This window comes from Palaemon carinicauda, chromosome 18, assembly GCF_036898095.1.
Source record: "Palaemon carinicauda isolate YSFRI2023 chromosome 18, ASM3689809v2, whole genome shotgun sequence".
Taxonomy (NCBI): Eukaryota; Metazoa; Arthropoda; class Malacostraca; order Decapoda; family Palaemonidae; genus Palaemon; species Palaemon carinicauda.
The window spans coordinates 121,366,790-121,379,188 of record NC_090742.1 but is presented as its reverse complement, the minus strand read 5'-3'; the positions used below and the strand labels follow the sequence as shown (position 1 = coordinate 121,379,188).

Below are 12,399 nucleotides of genomic sequence, written 5' to 3'. Positions count from 1 at the left end.
TTGTAGATTAGATAAAGGTACATATAACCAGAACATTGACCATCTGTGATCAGGTATGGAGATATGTTCTCCATTGGGGAGTAAAAAAGTAATATTTCAACTAACACCCTCCCCATTAATTTCATTCACCAGGTAAAAGTATGTTTAACATAAATTTTTTATACTAAATATTTTTTTTTTTTTAAATTTGACTGCTATAATAAACATACTGTATTTATTCATTCAACAGCACAAAAGGCACAAATATTTCCACAACTAAGTGCTGAAACCACTACGTTGTATCCTCAATTAACAGTAGAAAAATTCCCATAGCTACAGAAAGACCTCAGTCATATACCTCCTAGACTTAGGTAAGAGCAATTTAAATTTGTCATATGGACCAATGTTTTACCTATAATTTTGTATGTAAAACAGTTATGTGAGTGAATGATCTATTCTAGATTTGTTCCGATGCAGATACAAACCCTTCGCTGTTTATAGGGGTATTAACTTTCGGAAAGGCTGAAAACTAGCTAAGACAATTTTAGTGAGGGGTAACTACAACCATCCGCTAGCTAGCTGGTGCGGATTGGGGTAGACGGCTACCCCGCTCATTCACACCCGTCGGCTTAGTAACCACTTTTGTTTTTGGCTCTGTAGAGTGTAAGCATGCCGTCTCTCTCTCCCGTAAACTAAACTGCCTTGACTAATAATTCGCTTCTCCTTTTTTTTTTTTCGTTCCAGGTGTGTGTATTTTCTGTACCGTTATGATGACATGTCCTGGTCGCCAGGGCTGCAGCTGCTGTACCTTTATGTCATCGGGAGAGACGAAGTACATCCTGTGACCAGCTTGCCAGGGCTATCGGTGTTCAGGGGATGAAACCTGTATTGAATGTCAGGATTGGCCTGCCTCACTATGGGAGAGGTTTGGGCGTAGGAAGAAGTAGTCTTAAGTGCGATTCCTCGCCTTCGGGGTCTTCCTCAAAATCGAAGAAGTCGCGGCCTACTGCTTCTTCCGCGCCCAGATCTCTCTCTGAAGCTGCTCCTCTGCCGGGCCCTTCTGGCGTATGGTCGAGCAACGGCGCAGGGCTTGTGACTCCAGGTCAACCCTGTGGGATAGGCGAAAATGTTGACTCCCCTAGTGAGTCGGCTCCTTTCTTTCGCTCAGGGTGCACGTGTTCTTTTTCGGATCTTGTATCCTTTTGGCCATCACTGGACATTGATGGTCTGCATTTGAAGGAAGATCTCTTTGTACTCCTTCAGAGGGGAGCGGAGAGAAGGCGGTCATCTCCCTCTTCCGCGGAGATTGATCCTCCTAGTGTTGGCGCAGCCCTTCAGCCCATCGGTCAGGCCTTGAGTCTGTTTCTGATGCCGAGGAGTTTGCTGATCCACCAGTGGCAGAGGCAGAGCTTTCTCTGAGGCAGGTTTCTATTTCTGGGGAAGAGTCTCTCGTTCGCAAGAGAAGTCCGCCTCAGGGCATCAGCAGTCCCCGTACGCTTATTTTTCTCCTCCAGTCCTCCAGGGGTGGAGCGAGAGCCTTGTCTTAAGCGAAGTTCTCCTTCCGGAGAACAAACCTCCCCTGCAGAGGAGGTATCTTTAGAGCTGGATCAGTCTTCCCCTTAGGCGGAGTCTTGTCTGCGTTCCTCTACGGAGGATCGTAGGGTGGAAGGGTTTGTGACCCCTCGCTATCCTGGACGTTCTTTTCCTCGAGCTGTGAAGAGACGTCTTTTCGAACCTGGTGGTTCTCCTCACGTTGACCCTTTGGGGCGTCGTGATGATCCCCTTTTAGGCTAGCGTGATTGCGAGCCTTTGGGCTCTCGTCATGTTGATTCTGTTGGTTCTCATGACCCTAGGAGTCCTTCGGGTCTCCCTCAGGTTGAACTTTCGGGTTCCCCCAACATGTCCCTTTATCTAAGGGTAGGCCTGTGCCAATCTTACCTGCCAGGAAACCTCCCACAGGCAAGAGGGTTAAGACACCTACCTAGGTTCCTAAACCCAGAGATCTGTGTGTTCTCAGTTCTTCTGGAGCCCACGACCACCCATAGCTTCGAACATTATTCAATGTAATGAATCAGGCCGTAACAGGGGTCATTCCCCGCTGCCAGTCCTTAGGAGGCACTCCGAGGATTCTTTTGTATATATATATATATATATATATATATATATATATATATATATATATATATATATATATATATATATATATATGTATGTATGTATATGTATGTATATATAAACTTAAGAGAAATAATATTCATAGAGTTAGCACAGCAAGACAAAAGAAACTTGATAAAAATAGGAGAAGGTCGAAGTAATATTGAGCAAAAGAAATAGAGGATAGAGAGAGAAATTTAAATTCAGACTTGGAGAGCAATTTCCCCAAGTTCAAAAGCCCTCTTGACCGTCACAATTCTTTAACAATATAAAGAAACCATATGACAACGTCAAGGCATTCTCTTGTTGAGAGGGAATGCCGCCCATTACCACTTGATTACCGGTCTTACTAAAAAGCGGCCGTGAATGTAAAAAAACACCCGGGAGAAATAACAGGCTCGGGAGGAAATAAAAGACCCGGGAGAAATAAAAGGCGTCCGGGAAAATAAAAGGCCTGGAAGAAATAAAAGGCCTGGGAGAATTAAAAAGCCTGGAAGAAATAAAAGGCCTGGGAGAAATAAAAGGTCCAGGAGAAATAAAAGGCCCGGGAGAAATAAAAGACCTGTGAGAAATAAAAGGCGCCCGGAGAAATAAGAGGCCTGGAAGAAATAAAAGGCCAGGAAGAAATAAAAGGCCTGGGAGAAATATAGTTTGGACCTTTTTAGCGGAACTACTTTCAAGGGTTGGGTCAGCGGAATCCGGGGGATCAAATCCTTGAGGTGGGACTCTTGGCTTCTGGCCGGAAGCCATCATTACAGATATGGTGGGGATGATTCCATATTTCCTGGGTCTCAGTCCTAACAGGCGGGTCTAGGTTACACCTGTGCCTCTATATCTGTTTTGGTGCTATCCTTCGGGTAGGGTATGGAGTGGACTATCTGGGAAGTATACTCTCATTGTGCTGATAGTGGAGAATGCAAATTTCCTTTCCAACGTATGATACATTCTTAAAATTCTCAAGCAGGTAAACCAACAAAACAACCAACAAAAAACATAAAGAAAATCCCACCCTTAACTATTGATCCTTCAAACACGAACTCCCCATCCCTTGGATATGCTGAGTCCCTCCCCCCTCCCCGGAACTTTTGACGTCCTCTGATAATTTGAATAGGGAAAGTTCTGTTGATGACCTCGGAACGGGAAAGGACCATTCTACTGATATTCCAAAATCGAGTAATTTGAGTAACAAAAAGGAAACTTAGAATCCTTCATGTTACCCAAATTCCATCTATATAAAGCATTTGTGTGCTATAGATGTATAAAAGAAATAAGGATGAAACTTGAAGATGAAAAATGGAATTCATGGATATCTTACAGTAGTTATGACAAAGCATTTTGTGCAATAAGTAACTTGAATAATATTAAAATTAACAACTGGAATATCTCTACTGCTATCTGCGATAAGGTACCAAAGGATTTGGATGTATATAGGCCTGCCGATTGGTTGGGAAAAGACGTTGATTTAGTTATGCCCTCCCATAGAAAGACAAAACCACCAATGTGGCTTATCGCTGAATCAAAAGGGGTAACAGGGAATTATTTTACAATATGCAAATTAATTCAGAAAAAAGTAGGAACTATTGCACCAGGCGATATATCTCGTTTTGGAAAAAATAGTTTTCTTATCCATGACAAATCAAGTACACAGTCTGTAATACTGTCCAACATGAAAACAGCTAATGATAACATTAAGTTAGATGTCAAAACCCCACCTAAATTTTAGCTACGGAAGCGGAGTAGTTTTTAACAGAGATCTGTATGAATATACATAGGAGGAGATACTGGCCATGTGTCCACTAAATGTATGGAAAGTTCATAAAGTCTCAGGTACATCAATGATAATCCTTACGTTCTAGGATGCTGATGTACCTTTCCATATTATTATTGAAAACGAAATTATTAAAGTAAGACCATACAAGCAGAAGCAATTGCAATATTTTAATTGTTTTAAATTTGGGCACCCGTCTAAGGTTTGCAAAAATGAGAAAATGTGTGGTATTTGCTCGAAATCTTACCATGGATAATGTGCACTTGGAGCCAGGTGTTTAAAATGCAACTCGAATCATAAATCCACAGACACGAGCTGCGGGACTGTAGAAGTTGGAGGAAGCTGTCCTCAACAAATCTAATATAGAACATATAAGTGTGGGACATGCCAAAAGACTAATAAATAAATCAAATTCCTATGCTAAGGCATTAAAATCAAACCAACCTAGTACGGCCAATAGCTCTAGAAAAAGAAATATACCATCTGATAAAGTGTATAATGACGATGTAAGCATATCACATCTGGAGGCTTTACCGTGGTATATCAATATTAGGACAAAGCCCATTTTTGTACAGCCTTCGTCCCCCATTACAAAAACTAGTACAAACCTCTCTCAGGCCATGTCCTTGCCTAATTTGTTGGAGGTTCCACTTAAGACCAACTTACCTGATGCACCTGTAGTGGGGAAGGTGCAAAAATCTAGAATCCCACCATCTATTAATCGTAAAAGAGTGAAACCTCCATCTCTCTAATTAGAAACCTTAAAGTTATGACATCAAATAAATTTGATGTTTTGTCTGTTGATGTTTCTAATGAACTAGGAAATAATCTGAATAAATCAGAAATTCAAGGTGAGGTGTCACTATCTGCCTCAACAAATAGATCAAAAGGACACAAAGAAAAACAAACGTAAAACCCAACATATCAAGACCATCTCTGAAGAAACCTACGGGTAATAATGTTAGATTAAAAACTGCTAATGAGAAGACCTCATCCAAGATGTCTTCCAGAAATAATCCATAGTTTTCCCCTCCATTTGCAATGGAATTGTTAGGGTTTAAGGGCCAAATATGAAGAGCTTAAGCTCCTAATTCATGAACATTCCCCCATAATTGTATGTCTACAGGAAACTAAGCTTGATGCTAACACTCCTATACCTCGAGAATATGTTAGCTATAGGACACCATATAATCAACAAGAAGGGAGCCATGGCGGAAGTATCATGTACGTTCGTTCAGATGTTCCCCAAATACATTTGTCTATTCGTTTACCCCTGCAGGCAGTGGTTGTACAAATTGACATAGGGAGAAAATATACAATATGCTCTCTGTACTTACCTCCAAATGATAATATTTTACATGATGATTTAGTAGAGGTCATTCAACAACTCCCTCAACCTTTTCTCTTACTGGGAGATATGAATGGTAGACGTCCTTTATGGAGTGATGTTTTGACTAACACAAGGGGCAATATTATCTCATCAATTGTGGAGAATGAGGATGTCGGACTCCTTAATACAGGAGAGCCCACGCACTTCCTTGTGCAGACAGATACCTTGCCATGCATTGACCTTTCAATTGCAAGCTCTAACTGCCTTCTTGATTTCGATTGGAGGACATTAGATGATTGGCATACTAGTGATCATGCACCAATCATTATGAACACCAACAAGAGTCCTCCTTTACAAAGATCGCTCCAATGGAATCTTGACAACGCAGGCTGGGTTAAATTTCGTGAGCTAAGTGAAATCGAGTGGAGTGCAGAACAGTTTGAAAGTATTGGTGATGCCTTAGACCTACTGAATGGAACTCTCCATAAAGCAGGAATCAATTCGATTCCAAACACCACAGGATTATTAAAACGACGACCAGTCCCGTGGTAGTCTTCAGAATTGACAGTCTTGCACAGAGCCACCAGAAAATCTCTGACTAGATTGCATAGACGTTTTACTGATGAAAATTTTATAACATACAAAAAGTGTAAAGCACAGTTCTGTCGTGCCATGAAAGAAGCTAGACTCCAGTCTTGGGCATCCTTTTGTTTCCTCCATTAACAGTAGAACACCGCCATCTTCTGTATGGAGGAAAATAGAAAAGATTGCAGGCAAATTTACCACAAACCCACCACCAGTTTTGAAAGTGAGCAGTTGTTATGTGACTGAAACAAATGATGTTAGGTATGCCCTGGCTGATCATTTTTCAAATGTATCATGCAAGTGTGTAGCAGCTCCCGGTCACCAGTATAGAAGCATCGAAGAAAAGAAAATTTTAAATTTTGCAACAGGAAGGGAAAAATCATATAATTCTCCTTTTACTGATAAAGAACTTGTTTCCGCACTTGCTACTTGTAATGATAAAGCCCCTGGACCCAATGGAATTCCATATGTAATAATTAAATATGTATATTTTAATACAAAGTTATTTATTTTAAGTAATATGGATAGAATATGGCATGATCATAGTTACCCAAGTGTTTGGAAACTAGCCATTATTTTAGCCTTTTTAAAACCCGGTAAGGACAAATTTTTAGCAGCAAAGTATAGACCTATTACATTGACATCTTGTTTATATAGAGTCATGAAGAAGATCGTCAATGCAAGGTTGATGTGGTACCCTGAAAAGAAGGGTATTTTATCACCATTCAATGTGGATTCAGAAAAATGTACTCAACAACTGATGTGTTGATACGACTTAAGTCCTCTATTTGTGAAGCCTTTGCTTCCAAACAACACTATGTGTCATTCTTTTTTCACCTTAAAAAGGCAAAGGCATATGATACCACTTGGATATATGGTATACTTAAAACAATTCATGAATTAGGATTAAAAGGAGAGCTACCACTATTTATTCAGTCATTTCATTCACATAGAGTTTTTCAAGTGAGAGTGGGGGAAACTCTATTAGAGAGTAAATGTCAGGAAGGAGTTCCTCAGGGTAGTGTGCTGAGTGTAACCCTGTTTGTACTAGCAATTAATGGGATATCCTCAGTCATTCCCCGGGATGTTCTCTCAGCATTATTTGTGGATGATCTCTCAATATCATTTGCTGGAGCTAGAATGGCAATGGTTGAGAGAAAAATACAACTCTCTATTGACAAAATTATCAAGTGGGCTGATATGAATAGATTTAGGTTCCCGACAAGTAAAACCACTATTGTCCATTTTTGTCATATCCGGGGAGTACATCCAGACCCGGATATATACATTAAGACCAACGGATCCCATGTGTAAGTGAAGCTAAATTTTTAGGTTTGATATTTGATTGTAGGTTTATATGGGTTTCTCAATTAAAAGTATTAAAGGCTAAATGTCTAGAGGCTCTGATTATTTTAAAAGTATTGTCCCATACATCATAGGGGCCAGACCGTAATACTATCTTAGAATTATACAAGGCCTTGATATTTTCCAAAATAAGTTATGGGTGTGAAATATTCTCCTCAGCCGCCCCCCCCCCACCCGGTTAAAGATATTAGACTCAATACATCATGCTGGTATTAGATTGTCCACAGGAGCGTTAAGAACCTCACCTACCCCAAGTCTCCTTGTTGATGCAGGAGAGTTACCTCCAGACCTTTACCAAATGTCTTCTATTATTTGGTATTGTTTTAGATTGTAAAGACTCCCTAATTCTTTAGCCTTTCAGACTGCAAGCCTTGTAAGGCACTCAACATACTTTTGAGTTACACCCAAAATCTCCTCAACCTTATGGCTTTCGGGTGAAACAATTATTAAACAGTCTTGATATAATTAGAATTAAGGTTCTTCCCTTTAAGGTATTATCAACGCCTCCATGGAAATTACCAGAGGTATCTTTTTGTAAATACTTTATTGGAGTTAAGAATAATATGGCTGACTTAGAATCCCAATCTCTTTTTATGGAACATGTTGTAGAACATAGGGGATCGACTTTTATATATACTGATGGCTCCAAATCTGATGCTGACGTTGGATTTGGAGTACATAGTAATGGTTTTAATTGGAGAGGTGCACTTCCTCTTGACAGCTTCCATATTTACTGCCGAACTGTATGGCATACTAACCGCTATTGAGAAAATTGCGTTGGAAAAAGAGGGTAATTTTACTATTTTTAGTGATGCAAGAAGTGTCCTTCAAGCTTTAGAAGTTTTTAATTCTAGTAACCCTCTAGTTTTAAAGATTTTATAATGGCTTTTTATTATTGGACCGAGAGGTATAATGGTTCGATTTTGTTGGGCTCCAGCACATGTAGGTGTTTCTGGGAATGAGAAGGCAGATTCACTGGTGAAGAATGCTGCATCCGAGTTGCTGCCAAGAAGGTATCCTATTCCCTGTAATGATTTCCTACCTAACATCAAGAAATTGCTTTGCAATAAATGGCAACAGCACTGGGATAGTCTAGAAGGCAATAAAATGTCGTCTCCGTACTGGTCACACTCGGTTGACACACAAGTTTCTGCTGAAGGGCCAACACCAACCGTATTGCGATGACTGTTTAGTACCTTTAACAGTGATGCATTTGTTGATCGAATGCCCTAATTACAATAACTTACGTAATTGATATCTGTTTGAGGTTCAAGGTAAGGATGGCAGGTTCATCCTTGCCAAGATTCTTGGACATGATGTGTACTACTATGCGAGTGGCATTTTTAGATTTATTTCAGAAGCAGGTCTTCTGAAAACTATCTAACTTCTATAATGACATTCAACTTTTATGGATTTTAATTGAATATTCTTTTATTTTTTATATAAAATAAATGATATCAGTGTTAATGACCTTAGCGGTCAGGATGCCTGAAAACTTTAAATCAATCAATCTATCGGGGAGCATTCTAAAGTGCTTGCAATAAATCTCACGGGAATTCGCAATAGTCACGATTATACGTAAGGTTCATCCGAAGTTGAACGCAGGAGGCGGCTACTCGCATTCAACTCCCCCTCCAACAGTCGCCCAGGTCAAGAATAAGCGAGCGAAAATCTAGCAGGAAGCGTGCAACAGGTCGCTCCAATATAAAACAGCAGAACAATAGCTAGACTTTCCGCTATTTCTTGGAATTTTTAACATTGCAGTGAGTTGCAGAGCTTAGTTGTAGAAGTTAGGCCAAAGCCTTTAGGAAGATCAATTGTATATGCAGAGCATGTGGTCTGCTTCAGCTTGTTACTCCCTTGACATCACGAAGACAATGCGTAAATCAAAGGCAACACTACGATGGTCTACCCTTGCATCAGTGGCTAGAAAACGGAATGAGTACTTCAAGTTAGAAAATGTAAATATTGGAATATTATGAGTGACTCTACTAGATTATGTCTTAGCAGAAAACAGACTATAAACAGGAATAAAGACTAGAGTGAAGAAAGATCTTCATATTGAGATTGCATTCCTATTTTTCATAACATTTTTATTTTTTACAAAGAATAAAAAACTTCAAATATTCAGGTTTGATAACTGAAGAATTAAATTGTTGCCGACTGTATTTCCTCGTCAAAGGATTACCAGTTAGATATAAAATATTTTGGTATTGATTATTGGGACGTTGTTCTCTTACTATAAAGATAGGGTCCGTTCGTATATGAATTCAGCATTTTTTTTCAAGTGGTTCCTGCTATAAAAGAATACCTAAAGTAGTTGAAAACATGATATTGTTCTCCAACTTTTATACTTGCGTTCATATAAAAGCACCAATCATATAATATACATGTCTGCTACTAATATTTCAAATAATTATCCAAGTTGAACATTGTCTTACCGTATTATTATTATTATTTTTTACGAACTTTGGTTATTAGCACTGCTCTTCCTTTAGACTTTTTATGAAGAACATCACCACATTATCAAGTTTGAGGTTAAAAAGAATCTATTATATTGATCTCTAAAGATGAAGTTGAAAGTGCCAGTTATTCTAACGTAGGATTCTAAAAAATTGACTCTATGAATCAAATTAATTATCAAGAGTCAGGTTATGACCTGAAAGTGAAGAACATTTAGAGTGAAGATATTTTACTTTTCTTTCAGATGTGTTTACTGTACGTACATGCCCATTTGAGATCCAAAAGCTGAAGCCAGTAAACAAAAACTTTCAAGTGAGCAACCCGATTCCCCCTATAATATGGAAAGGAGATGGAAGCTGAAGTAACGTTGATGGCACAGGATCAAATGAATCTTATCTATCAAAGCTGATAATAGAGGCTGTCAGATTCAGCCGACATCAGTTTAATGATAAGTTTAGATTTTCATTTTCTAAGTTTTTATCCTGAATTTGCACATCAGTTAGGTTACAGAGTATATAATAATTATCTATGGGAAGGGGCTTCGGTACAGTGCACAATATAGTGTTAGGCATATTCTATCTGAAAAAGTTCACTAAAGCAGAAATTCTTTTAAAAAAGATTATTTTTTTTTTTTTGTGAGATGGTCATAAATGCTGTCATTACTCTACATTATTAGTTTTATGTCTGAATCAGTTCACTCTAGATATACGAATAGTTATTAAAATGGGAATTCTCTAAAAGTCTTATCAGTAATGCAGTTGCTAATATTCGATTAGATAGTATACTTTCATAGGTCACAGATTTTAAACAGTCCGCATTAGGGCCATAGAATGTCATATTTCTTGCATCTGTAGTCTGATACTTGTCGAATCTTTGATAATTGTAATATTGCCTTTAGATTCATTAAGTTTTAGCTAAAAAATAATAATATTGATTATTTGTAAGTGTTGTGATGTCACTTCTCACAATCAAAAGTTATTCATAAAATGATCTGACCTTGGAGCCTTGCTTGAAATTTGAGGCGAGTTCAGCAGCTTGATTAGTATTTGATTGATATTAAAATTACTTTTTCTTTCAGCACTGAAGTATAAATATATTTGTCAGCAGGCCTAGATCTCCTGGTTCAATAGAAATGACACAAGCCAATCAATTCACCAAATTATTTTTTAAGTGATTTCTTATATAGAACTTTTCATTATCCCAACACCGAATGTTAGCAAGTTGTATTATATAGAGCAGGTTTAAAGAGAATTGATTTAATCTTTAATCAATGTCTTGAATGTGCAAATTCCTTCAACCTTTGATAAATATATTATAAGGGAAACTTACAGTGTTCCATGCCTCCGTCATACGTGGATTTTATTCTTGCAGAAAAAGAAAATAATGTAAATCTTCAGGATAGAATGGAGTTATACTTCACACTGTATTCATATAAATGAACCTTATTAAAAGTAACATTGGAGGTATCGTGCAAAGTGTTATAGATATAGTTGTAGGAGAACTTTTGACTGAGAAATTTGCACTGCTTTTTTTTTCTAGAACAAAGTATAACTAGTTTTCGATTATCACAAGAAGTTTCTTTTAGCGAAGTAATTTTCCTCGAGTCTAATGCAAAAAAAAAAAAAAAAAAAAAAAAAAAAACATTTTGGAGTCTGTTATCTTTATACATATGGATATTCATTATATAAGATGGATATATAAAATAAAAATTAACCGAGTTAGATTGCTACATTAAAGAAAGTGTCTTAATGTCAGGGGTTTCAAAAAAAGAAAAAAAAAAGTGCTCCATAAGACTGGCCCCTATACCATATATTGAGGGGCATATGTTTAGATTAAGCCTGATTACTAGAGCATTGTTAGTATTTAGTTTGAGTAGGTAGTTGCCATGTATGGTACATGGAGTTGTGTAAGGTGAATATTATAATGCACAATAAAACAAATTGTACGCGGACTATTCCTGTTCAGCAACTTAATGTCATTTCATGTTTTTATATAAAAAGTAAAAGGTGAAAAATGATCTGGCCAGGTTTATCTACAAAGTGATCATTGTACCTGATTGTAAGTATGAGTGAGTTAAGTTTTACAGCAAGACTGTACCAAGCTAGTAATTTTGAAGCTAAGCAAGTCAAAGACCCTAAGGGAATATAAAAAAGGTGCTTTTTTTTTTTTTAGAATAAAATCATCCTCATGTTAGAAATTTTATTAGATCCTACAAAAAAATACAAATCTTATGTTCTTTAGTTACGAGAAAAAAATGGTGAAAGCTGGCATACGGCTATAAATTTTTTAAAGAGATGTCAATAATTGTTGTAGTTGTTACCAGTGGAAGCGAGAAGACGCACTGCCACCCCGCTCAGTCCCTCACTCATTTACTTGAATTTTAGCTGTGGTCAAAGACAGATGTCTCCTTTCACGTTCTCACTGGTTGGCTAGAATTTAAAACTTTTGCCTTTTCTTTCCTTTTCTAATGACCTTATTCACCTGACATAACTGAGGTTGAGAAACATTTCTTGTTCGCTGAAAACGTTAACTATTGCACTGAAATTATTCAGTGGGTTCTTTTCTCTTTGTAAGGGTAGAAGAGACTTTATCTATGGTATGCAGCTCTTCTAGGACGAGGACACTCCAAAATCAACAATTGTTCTCTAGTCTTGGGTAGTCCCATAGCCTTTATACCATTGTCTTCCACTGTCTTTAGGTAGAGTTCTCTTGCTTGAGGGTGCACTCTGGGACACTATTCTATTTTATTTTTCTT

At 37.9% G+C, this 12,399-nt stretch overlaps 1 long non-coding RNA gene across 1 annotated transcript in view; it reads left to right on the top strand.

Moving 5' to 3' along the window:
* LOC137657150 (uncharacterized) overlaps window positions 1–11,231 on the top strand; it is a 21,713-nt gene extending 10,482 nt beyond the window's left edge. The window contains exons 2-3 of the long non-coding RNA XR_011047128.1: window positions 230–350; window positions 9,889–11,231. This is a non-coding gene — a long non-coding RNA (uncharacterized lncRNA). The remainder of the gene's footprint in view (window positions 1–229; window positions 351–9,888) is intronic.
* Window positions 11,232–12,399: the final 1,168 nt, after the last annotated feature.